Source organism: Neoarius graeffei (assembly GCF_027579695.1).
Source record: "Neoarius graeffei isolate fNeoGra1 chromosome 18 unlocalized genomic scaffold, fNeoGra1.pri SUPER_18_unloc_1, whole genome shotgun sequence".
NCBI classification, from domain to species: domain Eukaryota; kingdom Metazoa; phylum Chordata; class Actinopteri; order Siluriformes; family Ariidae; genus Neoarius; species Neoarius graeffei.
The window spans coordinates 1,192,157-1,202,434 of record NW_026869982.1 but is presented as its reverse complement, the minus strand read 5'-3'; the positions used below and the strand labels follow the sequence as shown (position 1 = coordinate 1,202,434).

The 10,278-nt window shown below is 46.0% G+C and overlaps 15 non-coding genes and 23 pseudogenes across 15 annotated transcripts; all 38 read left to right on the top strand.

Moving 5' to 3' along the window:
- The first annotated feature begins 230 nt into the window (after positions 1-230).
- LOC132878852 (5S ribosomal RNA) lies at positions 231-349 on the top strand (annotated as a pseudogene).
- Positions 350-566: 217 nt separating this feature from the next.
- On the top strand, positions 567-685 carry LOC132881072 (5S ribosomal RNA; annotated as a pseudogene).
- A 179-nt stretch (positions 686-864) lies between these two features.
- LOC132881070 (5S ribosomal RNA) lies at positions 865-983 on the top strand (annotated as a pseudogene).
- A 117-nt stretch (positions 984-1,100) lies between these two features.
- LOC132876650 (5S ribosomal RNA) lies at positions 1,101-1,219 on the top strand. Its single transcript, XR_009652358.1, has one exon. It is a non-coding gene; the product is annotated as a 5S ribosomal RNA (ribosomal RNA).
- Positions 1,220-1,410: 191 nt separating this feature from the next.
- On the top strand, positions 1,411-1,529 carry LOC132881069 (5S ribosomal RNA; annotated as a pseudogene).
- Positions 1,530-1,646: 117 nt separating this feature from the next.
- Positions 1,647-1,765, top strand: LOC132876649 (5S ribosomal RNA). Its single transcript, XR_009652357.1, has one exon. It is a non-coding gene; the product is annotated as a 5S ribosomal RNA (ribosomal RNA).
- A 122-nt stretch (positions 1,766-1,887) lies between these two features.
- On the top strand, positions 1,888-2,006 carry LOC132878512 (5S ribosomal RNA; annotated as a pseudogene).
- Positions 2,007-2,120: 114 nt separating this feature from the next.
- On the top strand, positions 2,121-2,239 carry LOC132881337 (5S ribosomal RNA; annotated as a pseudogene).
- Positions 2,240-2,356: 117 nt separating this feature from the next.
- Positions 2,357-2,475, top strand: LOC132877490 (5S ribosomal RNA). The gene has a single exon (XR_009653167.1). It is a non-coding gene; the product is annotated as a 5S ribosomal RNA (ribosomal RNA).
- A 117-nt stretch (positions 2,476-2,592) lies between these two features.
- On the top strand, positions 2,593-2,711 carry LOC132877489 (5S ribosomal RNA). Its single transcript, XR_009653166.1, has one exon. It is a non-coding gene; the product is annotated as a 5S ribosomal RNA (ribosomal RNA).
- A 122-nt stretch (positions 2,712-2,833) lies between these two features.
- On the top strand, positions 2,834-2,952 carry LOC132879508 (5S ribosomal RNA; annotated as a pseudogene).
- Positions 2,953-3,074: 122 nt separating this feature from the next.
- LOC132877488 (5S ribosomal RNA) lies at positions 3,075-3,193 on the top strand. The gene has a single exon (XR_009653165.1). It is a non-coding gene; the product is annotated as a 5S ribosomal RNA (ribosomal RNA).
- A 224-nt stretch (positions 3,194-3,417) lies between these two features.
- LOC132881068 (5S ribosomal RNA) lies at positions 3,418-3,536 on the top strand (annotated as a pseudogene).
- Positions 3,537-3,653: 117 nt separating this feature from the next.
- On the top strand, positions 3,654-3,772 carry LOC132877960 (5S ribosomal RNA). The gene has a single exon (XR_009653617.1). It is a non-coding gene; the product is annotated as a 5S ribosomal RNA (ribosomal RNA).
- Positions 3,773-3,899: 127 nt separating this feature from the next.
- On the top strand, positions 3,900-4,018 carry LOC132877487 (5S ribosomal RNA). Its single transcript, XR_009653164.1, has one exon. It is a non-coding gene; the product is annotated as a 5S ribosomal RNA (ribosomal RNA).
- A 112-nt stretch (positions 4,019-4,130) lies between these two features.
- LOC132879781 (5S ribosomal RNA) lies at positions 4,131-4,249 on the top strand (annotated as a pseudogene).
- Positions 4,250-4,366: 117 nt separating this feature from the next.
- LOC132877870 (5S ribosomal RNA) lies at positions 4,367-4,485 on the top strand. The gene has a single exon (XR_009653532.1). It is a non-coding gene; the product is annotated as a 5S ribosomal RNA (ribosomal RNA).
- Positions 4,486-4,607: 122 nt separating this feature from the next.
- Positions 4,608-4,726, top strand: LOC132878287 (5S ribosomal RNA; annotated as a pseudogene).
- Positions 4,727-4,848: 122 nt separating this feature from the next.
- Positions 4,849-4,967, top strand: LOC132877486 (5S ribosomal RNA). Its single transcript, XR_009653163.1, has one exon. It is a non-coding gene; the product is annotated as a 5S ribosomal RNA (ribosomal RNA).
- Positions 4,968-5,089: 122 nt separating this feature from the next.
- On the top strand, positions 5,090-5,208 carry LOC132878683 (5S ribosomal RNA; annotated as a pseudogene).
- Positions 5,209-5,422: 214 nt separating this feature from the next.
- On the top strand, positions 5,423-5,541 carry LOC132881066 (5S ribosomal RNA; annotated as a pseudogene).
- A 117-nt stretch (positions 5,542-5,658) lies between these two features.
- LOC132878511 (5S ribosomal RNA) lies at positions 5,659-5,777 on the top strand (annotated as a pseudogene).
- Positions 5,778-5,889: 112 nt separating this feature from the next.
- LOC132879850 (5S ribosomal RNA) lies at positions 5,890-6,008 on the top strand (annotated as a pseudogene).
- Positions 6,009-6,125: 117 nt separating this feature from the next.
- LOC132878630 (5S ribosomal RNA) lies at positions 6,126-6,244 on the top strand (annotated as a pseudogene).
- Positions 6,245-6,366: 122 nt separating this feature from the next.
- Positions 6,367-6,485, top strand: LOC132877485 (5S ribosomal RNA). The gene has a single exon (XR_009653162.1). It is a non-coding gene; the product is annotated as a 5S ribosomal RNA (ribosomal RNA).
- Positions 6,486-6,935: 450 nt separating this feature from the next.
- On the top strand, positions 6,936-7,054 carry LOC132876273 (5S ribosomal RNA). Its single transcript, XR_009651998.1, has one exon. It is a non-coding gene; the product is annotated as a 5S ribosomal RNA (ribosomal RNA).
- Positions 7,055-7,176: 122 nt separating this feature from the next.
- LOC132878509 (5S ribosomal RNA) lies at positions 7,177-7,295 on the top strand (annotated as a pseudogene).
- A 112-nt stretch (positions 7,296-7,407) lies between these two features.
- On the top strand, positions 7,408-7,526 carry LOC132879952 (5S ribosomal RNA; annotated as a pseudogene).
- A 112-nt stretch (positions 7,527-7,638) lies between these two features.
- Positions 7,639-7,757, top strand: LOC132880091 (5S ribosomal RNA; annotated as a pseudogene).
- Positions 7,758-7,871: 114 nt separating this feature from the next.
- On the top strand, positions 7,872-7,990 carry LOC132881065 (5S ribosomal RNA; annotated as a pseudogene).
- A 112-nt stretch (positions 7,991-8,102) lies between these two features.
- Positions 8,103-8,221, top strand: LOC132876823 (5S ribosomal RNA). The gene has a single exon (XR_009652523.1). It is a non-coding gene; the product is annotated as a 5S ribosomal RNA (ribosomal RNA).
- A 124-nt stretch (positions 8,222-8,345) lies between these two features.
- Positions 8,346-8,464, top strand: LOC132881064 (5S ribosomal RNA; annotated as a pseudogene).
- Positions 8,465-8,576: 112 nt separating this feature from the next.
- On the top strand, positions 8,577-8,695 carry LOC132878018 (5S ribosomal RNA). Its single transcript, XR_009653673.1, has one exon. It is a non-coding gene; the product is annotated as a 5S ribosomal RNA (ribosomal RNA).
- Positions 8,696-8,817: 122 nt separating this feature from the next.
- Positions 8,818-8,936, top strand: LOC132879372 (5S ribosomal RNA; annotated as a pseudogene).
- A 124-nt stretch (positions 8,937-9,060) lies between these two features.
- LOC132881063 (5S ribosomal RNA) lies at positions 9,061-9,179 on the top strand (annotated as a pseudogene).
- Positions 9,180-9,291: 112 nt separating this feature from the next.
- Positions 9,292-9,410, top strand: LOC132876648 (5S ribosomal RNA). The gene has a single exon (XR_009652356.1). It is a non-coding gene; the product is annotated as a 5S ribosomal RNA (ribosomal RNA).
- Positions 9,411-9,529: 119 nt separating this feature from the next.
- LOC132881062 (5S ribosomal RNA) lies at positions 9,530-9,648 on the top strand (annotated as a pseudogene).
- Positions 9,649-9,760: 112 nt separating this feature from the next.
- Positions 9,761-9,879, top strand: LOC132876832 (5S ribosomal RNA). Its single transcript, XR_009652532.1, has one exon. It is a non-coding gene; the product is annotated as a 5S ribosomal RNA (ribosomal RNA).
- Positions 9,880-10,278: the final 399 nt, after the last annotated feature.

Sequence of the window (10,278 nt, the reverse complement as noted above, 5' to 3'; positions counted from 1 at the left end):
TTCTTGCAGAAATCGACAATGCCTGATCCTGTCTGATCTGAGAAGCTAAACAGAGTTGGGCCTGGTTAGTACTTGAGTGTGAGACTGCCTAGGAATACCAAGTACTGTAAGCATTTTATTTTGTCTCCTTGCAGAAATCTGTTTGAATTTTCCTTCTGCTCGCAAGGCAAGAATTTTCCTTCTGGGCGCAAGGCAAGGCAAGAAAAACGGCACATTTCCAACTAACTGTTGCTTATGGCCAAACCACTCTGACAACGTCTGATCCTGTCTGATCTCAGAAGCTAAACAGAGTTGGGCCTGGTTAGTACTTGAGTGGGAGACTGCCTAGGAATACCAGGTACTGTAAGCATTTTATTTTGTCTTCTTGCAGAAATCTGTTTGAATTTTCCTTCTGCTCGCAAGGCAAGAATTTTCCTTCTGGGCGCAAGGCAAGGCAAGGCAAGGCAAGGCAAGGCAAGGCAAGGCAAGGCAAGGCAAGGCAAGGCAAGGCAAGGCAAGGCAAGGCAAGGCAAGGCAAGGCAAGGCAAGGCAAGGCAAGGCAAGGCAAGGCACATTTCCAGACTGTTGTTTACGTCCAAACCACTCTGACAATGCCTGATCCTGTCTGATCTGAGAAGCTAAACAGAGTTGGGCCTGGTTAGTACTTGAGTGTGAGACTGCCTAGGAATACCAGGTACTGTAAGCATTTTATTTTGTCTCCTTGCAGAAATCTGTTTGAATTTTCCTTCTGCTCGCAAGGCAAGAATTTTCCTTCTGGGCGCAAGGCAAGGCAAGGCAAGGCAAGGCAAGGCAAGGCAAGGCAAGGCAAGGCAAGGCAAGGCAAGGCAAGGCAAGGCAAGGCAAGGCGCACATTTCCAGACTGTTGTTTACGTCCAAACCACTCTGACAATGCCTGATCCTGTCTGATCTGAGAAGCTAAACAGAGTTGGGCCTGGTTAGTACTTGAGTGTGAGACTGCCTAGGAATACCAGGTACTGTAAGCATTTTATTTTGTCTCCTTGCAGAAATCTGTTTGAATTTTCCTTCTGCTCGCAAGGCAAGAATTTTCCTTCTGGTCGCAAGGCAAGGCAAGAAAAACGGCACATTTCCAACTAACTGTTGCTTACGGCCAAACCACTCTGACAACGCCTGATCCCGTCTGATCTCAGAAGCTAAACAGAGTTGGGCCTGGTTAGTACTTGAGTGGGAGACTGCCTAGGAATACCAGGTACTGTAAGCATTTTATTTTGTCTTCTAGCAGAAATCTGTTTGAATTTTCCTTCTGCTCGCAAGGCAAGAATTTTCCTTCTGGGCGCAAGGCAAGGCAAGGCAAGGCAAGGCAAGGCAAGGCAAGGCAAGGCAAGGCAAGGCAAGGCAAGGCAAGGCAAGGCAAGGCAAGGCAAGGCAAGGCACGCACATTTCCAGACTGTTGTTTACGTCCAAACCACTCTGACAATGCCTGATCCTGTCTGATCTGAGAAGCTAAACAGAGTTGGGCCTGGTTAGTACTTGAGTGTGAGACTGCCTAGGAATACCAGGTACTGTAAGCATTTTATTTTGTCTCCTTGCAGAAATCTGTTTGAATTTTCCTTCTGCTCGCAAGGCAAGAATTTTCCTTCTGGTCGCAAGGCAAGGCAAGAAAAACGGCACATTTCCAACTAACTGTTGCTTACGGCCAAACCACTCTGACAACGCCTGATCCCGTCTGATCTCAGAAGCTAAACAGAGTTGGGCCTGGTTAGTACTTGAGTGGGAGACTGCCTAGGAATACCAGGTACTGTAAGCATTTTATTTTGTCTTCTAGCAGAAATCTGTTTGAATTTTCCTTCTGCTCGCAAGGCAAGAATTTTCCTTCTGGGCGCAAGGCAAGGCAAGGCAAGAAAAACGGCACATTTCCAACTAACTGTTGCTTATGGCCAAACCACTCTGACAACGCCTGATCCCGTCTGATGTCAGAAGCTAAACAGAGTTGGGCCTGGTTAGTACTTGAGTGGGAGACTGCCTAGGAATACCAGGTACTGTAAGCATTTTATTTTGTCTTCTTGCAGAAATCTGTTTGAATTTTCCTTCTGGTCGCAAGGCAAGAATTTTCCTTCTGATCGCAAGGCAAGGCAAGAAAAACGGCACATTTCCAGACTATTGCTTATGTCCAAACCACTCTGACAATGCCTGATCCTGTCTGATCTGAGAAGCTAAACAGAGTTGGGCCTGTTTAGTACTTGAGTGGGAGACTGCCTAGTAATACCAGGTACTGTAAGCATTTTATTTTGTCTTCTTGCAGAAATCTGTTTGAATTTTCCTTCTGCTCGCAAGGCAAGAATTTTCCTTCTGGTCGCAAGGCAAGGCAAGAAAAACGGCACATTTCCAACTAACTGTTGCTTATGGCCAAACCACTCTGACAACGCCTGATCCCGTCTGATCTCAGAAGCTAAACAGAGTTGGGCCTGGTTAGTACTTGAGTGGGAGACTGCCTAGGAATACCAGGTACTGTAAGCATTTTATTTTGTCTTCTAGCAGAAATCTGTTTGAATTTTCCTTCTGCTCGCAAGGCAAGAATTTTCCTTCTGGGCGCAAGGCAAGGCAAGAAAAACGGCACATTTCCAACTAACTGTTGCTTATGGCCAAACCACTCTGACAACGCCTGATCCCGTCTGATCTCAGAAGCTAAACAGAGTTGGGCCTGGTTAGTACTTGAGTGGGAGACTGCCTAGGAATACCAGGTACTGTAAGCATTTTATTTTGTCTTCTTGCAGAAATCTGTTTGAATTTTCCTTCTGCTCGCAAGGCAAGAATTTTCCTTCTGGGCGCAAGGCAAGGCAAGGCAAGAAAAACGGCACATTTCCAACTAACTGTTGCTTATGGCCAAACCACTCTGACATCGCCTGATCCCGTCTGATCTCAGAAACTAAACAGAGTTGGGCCTGGTTAGTACTTGAGTGGGAGACTGAATAGGAATACCAGGTACTGTAAGCATTTTATTTTGTCTTCTAGCAGAAATCTGTTTGAATTTTCCTTCTGCTCGCAAGGCAAGAATTTTCCTTCTGGGCGCAAGGCAAGGCAAGGCAAGAAAAACGGCACATTTCCAACTAACTGTTGCTTATGGCCAAACCACTCTGACAACGCCTGATCCCGTCTGATCTCAGAAGCTAAACAGAGTTGGGCCTGGTTAGTACTTGAGTGGGAGACTGCCTAGGAATACCAGGTACTGTAAGCATTTTATTTTGTCTTCTTGCAGAAATCTGTTTGAATTTTCCTTCTGCTCGCAAGGCAAGAATTTTCCTTCTGGGCGCAAGGCAAGGCAAGGCAAGGCAAGGCAAGGCAAGGCAAGGCAAGGCAAGGCAAGGCAAGGCAAGGCAAGGCAAGGCAAGGCAAGGCAAGGCAAGGCAAGGCAAGGCAAGGCAAGGCAAGGCAAGGCAAGGCGCACATTTCCAGACTGTTGTTTACGTCCAAACCACTCTGACAATGCCTGATCCTGTCTGATCTGAGAAGCTAAACAGAGTTGGGCCTGGTTAGTACTTGAGTGTGAGACTGCCTAGGAATACCAGGTACTGTAAGCATTTTATTTTGTCTCCTTGCAGAAATCTGTTTGAATTTTCCTTCTGCTCGCAAGGCAAGAATTTTCCTTCTGGTCGCAAGGCAAGGCAAGAAAAACGGCACATTTCCAACTAACTGTTGCTTACGGCCAAACCACTCTGACAACGCCTGATCCCGTCTGATTTCAGAAGCTAAACAGAGTTGGGCCTGGTTAGTACTTGAGTGGGAGACTGCCTAGGAATACCAGGTACTGTAAGCATTTTATTTTGTCTTCTAGCAGAAATCTGTTTGAATTTTCCTTCTGCTCGCAAGGCAAGAATTTTCCTTCTGGGCGCAAGGCAAGGCAAGGCAAGGCAAGAAAAACGGCACATTTCCAACTAACTGTTGCTTATGGCCAAACCACTCTGACAACGCCTGATCCCGTCTGATCTCAGAAGCTAAACAGAGTTGGGCCTGGTTAGTACTTGAGTGGGAGACTGCCTAGGAATACCAGGTACTGTAAGCATTTTATTTTGTCTTCTAGCAGAAATCTGTTTGAATTTTCCTTCTGGTCGCAAGGCAAGAATTTTCCTTCTGGGCGCAAGGCAAGAAAAATGGCACATTTCCAACAAGCTGTTGCTTACGGCCAAACCACTCTGACAACGCCTGATCCTGTCAGATCTCAGAAACTAAACAGAGTTGGGCCTGTTTAGTACTTGAGTGGGAGACTGCCTAGTAATACCAGGTACTGTAAGCATTTTATTTTGTCTTCTTGCAGAAATCTGTTTGAATTTTCCTTCTGCTCGCAAGGCAAGAATTTTCCTTCTGGTCGCAAGGCAAGGCAAGAAAAACGGCACATTTCCAACTAACTGCTGCTTATGGCCAAACCACTCTGACAACGCCTGATCCCGTCTGATCTCAGAAGCTAAACAGAGTTGGGCCTGGATAGTACTTGAGTGGGAGACTGCCTAGGAATACCAGGTACTGTAAGCATTTTATTTTGTCTTCTAGCAGAAATCTGTTTGAATTTTCCTTCTGCTCGCAAGGCAAGAATTTTCCTTCTGGGCGCAAGGCAAGGCAAGGCAAGAAAAACGGCACATTTCCAACTCACTGTTGCTTATGGCCAAACCACTCTGACAACGCCTGATCCCGTCTGATCTCAGAAGCTAAACAGAGTTAGGCCTGGTTAGTACTTGAGTGGGAGACTGCCTAGGAATACCAGGTACTGTAAGCATTTTATTTTGTCTTCTTGCAGAAATCTGTTTGAATTTTCCTTCTGCTCGCAAGGCAAGAATTTTCCTTCTGGTCGCAAGGCAAGGCAAGGCAAGAAAAACGGCACATTTCCAACTAACTGTTGCTTATGGCCAAACCACTCTGACAACGCCTGATCCCGTCTGATCTCAGAAGCTAAACAGAGTTGGGCCTGGTTAGTACTTGAGTGGGAGACTGCCTAGGAATACCAGGTACTGTAAGCATTTTATTTTGTCTTCTAGCAGAAATCTGTTTGAATTTTCCTTCTGCTCGCAAGGCAAGAATTTTCCTTCTGGGCGCAAGGCAAGGCAAGGCAAGAAAAACGACACATTTCCAACTAACTGTTGCTTATGGCCAAACCACTCTGACAACGCCTGATCCCGTCTGATCTGAGAAGCTAAACAGAGTTGGGCCTGGTTAGTACTTGAGTGGGAGACTGCCTAGGAATACCAGGTACTGTAAGCATTTTATTTTGTCTTCTTGCAGAAATCTGTTTGAATTTTCCTTCTGCTCGCAAGGCAAGAATTTTCCTTCTGGGCGCAAGGCAAGGCAAGGCAAGGCAAGGCAAGGCAAGGCAAGGCAAGGCAAGGCAAGGCAAGGCAAGGCAAGGCAAGGCAAGGCAAGGCAAGGCAAGGCAAGGCAAGGCAAGGCAAGGCAAGGCGCACATTTCCAGACTGTTGTTTACGTCCAAACCACTCTGACAATGCCTGATCCTGTCTGATCTGAGAAGCTAAACAGAGTTGGGCCTGGTTAGTACTTGAGTGTGAGACTGCCTAGGAATACCAGGTACTGTAAGCATTTTATTTTGTCTCCTTGCAGAAATCTGTTTGAATTTTCCTTCTGCTCGCAAGGCAAGAATTTTCCTTCTGGGCGCAAGGCAAGGCAAGAAAAACGGCACATTTCCAACTAACTGTTGCTTATGGCCAAACCACTCTGACAACGCCTGATCCCGTCTGATGTCAGAAGCTAAACAGAGTTGGGCCTGGTTAGTACTTGAGTGGGAGACTGCCTAGGAATACCAGGTACTGTAAGCATTTTATTTTGTCTTCTTGCAGAAATCTGTTTGAATTTTCCTTCTGGTCGCAAGGCAAGAATTTTCCTTCTGATCGCAAGGCAAGAAAAATGGCACATTTCCAACAAGCTGTTGCTTACGGCCAAACCACTCTGACAACGCCTGATCCTGTCAGATCTCAGAAACTAAACAGAGTTGGGCCTGTTTAGTACTTGAGTGGGAGACTGCCTCGTAATACCAGGTACTGTAAGCATTTTATTTTGTCTTCTTGCAGAAATCTGTTTGAATTTTCCTTCTGCTCGCAAGGCAAGAATTTTCCTTCTGGTCGCAAGGCAAGGCAAGAAAAACGGCACATTTCCAACTAACTGTTGCTTATGGCCAAACCACTCTGACAACGCCTGATCCTGTCTGATCTCAGAAGCTAAACAGAGTTGGGCCTGGTTAGTACTTGAGTGGGAGACTGCCTAGGAATACCAGGTACTGTGAGCATTTTATTTTGTCTTCTTGCAGAAATCTGTTTGAATTTTCCTTCTGCTCGCAAGGCAAGAATTTTCCTTCTGGGCGCAAGGCAAGGCAAGGCAAGAAAAACGGCACATTTCCAACTAATTGTTGCTTATGGCCAAACCACTCTGACAACGCCTGATCCCGTCTGATCTCAGAAGCTAAACAGAGTTGGGCCTGGTTAGTACTTGAGTGGGAGACTGCCTAGGAATACCAGGTACTGTAAGCATTTTATTTTGTCTTCTTGCAGAAATCTGTTTGAATTTTCCTTCTGCTCGCAAGGCAAGAATTTTCCTTCTGGGCGCAAGGCAAGGCAAGGCAAGGCAAGGCAAGGCAAGGCAAGGCAAGGCAAGGCAAGGCAAGGCAAGGCAAGGCAAGGCAAGGCAAGGCAAGGCAAGGCAAGGCAAGGCAAGGCAAGGCAAGGCGCACATTTCCAGACTGTTGTTTACGTCCAAACCACTCTGACAATGCCTGATCCTGTCTGATCTGAGACGCTAAACAGAGTTGGGCCTGGTTAGTACTTGAGTGTGAGACTGCCTAGGAATACCAGGTACTGTAAGCATTTTATTTTGTCTCCTTGCAGAAATCTGTTTGAATTTTCCTTCTGCTCGCAAGGCAAGAATTTTCCTTCTGGTCGCAAGGCAAGGCAAGAAAAACGGCACATTTCCAACTAACTGTTGCTTACGGCCAAACCACTCTGACAACGCCTGATCCCGTCTGATCTCAGAAGCTAAACAGAGTTGGGCCTGGGTAGTACTTGAGTGGGAGACTGCCTAGGAATACCAGGTACTGTAAGCATTTTATTTTGTCTTCTAGCAGAAATCTGTTTGAATTTTCCTTCTGCTCGCAAGGCAAGAATTTTCCTTCTGGGCGCAAGGCAAGGCAAGGCAAGAAAAACGGCACATTTCCAACTAACTGTTGCTTATGGCCAAACCACTCTGACAACGCCTGATCCCGTCTGATGTCAGAAGCTAAACAGAGTTGGGCCTGGTTAGTACTTGAGTGGGAGACTGCCTAGGAATACCAGGTACTGTAAGCATTTTATTTTGTCTTCTTGCAGAAATCTGTTTGAATTTTCCTTCTGGTCGCAAGGCAAGAATTTTCCTTCTGATCGCAAGGCAAGAAAAATGGCACATTTCCAACAAGCTGTTGCTTACGGCCAAACCACTCTAACAACGCCTGATCCTGTCAGATCTCAGAAACTAAACAGAGTTGGGCCTGTTTAGTACTTGAGTGGGAGACTGCCTAGTAATACCAGGTACTGTAAGCATTTTATTTTGTCTTCTTGCAGAAATCTGTTTGAATTTTCCTTCTGCTCGCAAGGCAAGAATTTTCCTTCTGATCGCAAGGCAAGAAAAACGGCACATTTCCAACAAGCTGTTGCTCACGGCCAAACCACTCTGACAATGCCTGATCCCGTCTGATTTCAGAAGCTAAACAGAGTTTTGCCTGGTTAGTACTTGAGTGGGAGACTGCCTAGGAATACCAGGTACTGTAAGCATTTTATTTTGTCTTCTTGCAGAAATCTGTTTGAATTTTCCTTCTGCTCGCAAGGCAAGAATTTTCCTTCTGGGCGCAAGGCAAGGCAAGGCAAGGCACACATTTCCAGACTGTTGTTTACGTCCAAACCACTCTGACAATGCCTGATCCTGTCTGATCTGAGAAGCTAAACAGAGTTGGGCCTGGTTAGTACTTGAGTGTGAGACTGCCTAGGAATACCAGGTACTGTAAGCATTTTATTTTGTCTTCTTGCAGAAATCTGTTTGAATTTTCCTTCTGGTCGCAAGGCAAGAATTTTCCTTCTGATCGCAAGGCAAGAAAAACGGCACATTTCCAACAAGCTGTTGCTTACGGCCAAACCACTCTGAGAACGCCTGATCCCGTCTGATCTCAGAAGCTAAACAGAGTTGGGCCTGGTTAGTACTTGAGTGGGAGACTGCCTAGGAATACCAGGTACTGTAAGCATTTTATTTTGTCTTCTTGCAGAAATCTGTTTGAATTTTCCTTCTGCTCGCAAGGCAAGAATTTTCCTTCTGGGCGCAAGGCAAGGCAAGGCAAGGCAAGGCAAGGCACACATTTCCAGACTGTTGTTTACGTCCAAACCACTCTGACAATGCCTGATCCTGTCTGATCTGAGAAGCTAAACAGAGTTGGGCCTGGTTAGTACTTGAGTGTGAGACTGCCTAGGAATACCAGGTACTGTAAGCATTTTATTTTGTCTTCTTGCAGAAATCTGTTTGAATTTTCCTTCTGGTCGCAAGGCAAGAATTTTCCTTCTGATCGCAAGGCAAGAAAAACGGCACATTTCCAACAAGCTGTTGCTTACGGCCAAACCACTCTGACAACGCCTGATCCTGTCTGATCTCAGAAGCTAAACAGAGTTGGGCCTGGTTAGTACTTGAGTGGGAGACTGCCTAGGAATACCAGGTACTGTAAGCATTTTATTTTGTCTTCTTGCAGAAATCTGTTTGAATTTTCCTTCTGCTCGCAAGGCAATAATTTTCCTTCTGGGCGCAAGGCAAGGCAAGGCAAGAAAAACGGCACATTTCCAGCAAACTGTTGCTCACGGCCAAACCACTCTGACAATGCCTGATCCCGTCTGATTTCAGAAGCTAAACAGAGTTGGGCCTGGTTAGTACTTGAGTGGGAGACTGCCTAGGAATACCAGGTACTGTAAGCATTTTATTTTGTCTTCTTGCAGAAATCTGTTTGAATTTTCCTTCTGCTCGCAAGGCAAGAATTTTCCTTCTGGGCGCAAGGCAAGGCAAGGCAAGGCAAGGCAAGGCACACATTTCCAGACTGTTGTTTACGTCCAAACCACTCTGACAATGCCTGATCCTGTCTGATCTGAGAAGCTAAACAGAGTTGGGCCTGGTTAGTACTTGAGTGTGAGACTGCCTAGGAATACCAGGTACTGTAAGCATTTTATTTTGTCTTCTTGCAGAAATCTGTTTGAATTTTCCTTCTGGTCGCAAGGCAAGAATTTTCCTTCTGATCGCAAGGCAAGAAAAACGGCACATTTCCAACAAGCTGTTGCTTACGGCCAAACCACTCTGACAACGCCTGATCCCGTCTGATCTCAGAAGCTAAACAGAGTTGGGCCTGGTTAGTACTTGAGTGGGAGACTGCCTAGGAATACCAGGTACTGTAAGCATTTTATTTTGTCTTCTTGCAGAAATCTGTTTGAATTTTCCTTCTGCTCGCAAGGCAAGAATTTTCCTTCTGGGCGCAAGGCAAGGCAAGGCAAGGCAAGGCACACATTTCCAGACTGTTGTTTACGTCCAAACCACTCTGACAATGCCTGATCCTGTCTGATCTGAGAAGCTAAACAGAGTTGGGCCTGGTTAGTACTTGAGTGTGAGACTGCCTAGGAATACCAGGTACTGTAAGCATTTTATTTTGTCTTCTTGCAGAAATCTGTTTGAATTTTCCTTCTGGTCGCAAGGCAAGAATTTTCCTTCTGATCGCAAGGCAAGAAAAACGGCACATTTCCAACAAGCTGTTGCTTACGGCCAAACCACTCTGACAACGCCTGATCCCGTCTGATCTCAGAAGCTAAACAGAGTTGGGCCTGGATAGTACTTGAGTGGGAGACTGCCTAGGAATACCAGGTACTGTAAGCATTTTATTTTGTCTTCTTGCAGAAATCTGTTTGAATTTTCCTTCTGCTCGCAAGGCAAGAATTTTCCTTCTGGGCGCAAGGCAAGGCAAGGCAAGGCAAGGCAAGGCAAGGCAAGGCAAGGCAAGGCAAGGCAAGGCAAGGCAAGGCAAGGCAAGGCAAGGCAAGGCGCACATTTCCAGACTGTTGTTTACGTCCAAACCACTCTGACAATGCCTGATCCTGTCTGATCTGAGACGCTAAACAGAGTTGGGCCTGGTTAGTACTTGAGTGTGAGACTGCCTAGGAATACCAGGTACTGTAAGCATTTTATTTTGTCTCCTTGCAGAAATCTGTTTGAATTTTCCTTCTGCTCGCAAGGCAAGAATTTTCCTTCTGGTCGCAAGGCAAGGCAAGAAAAACG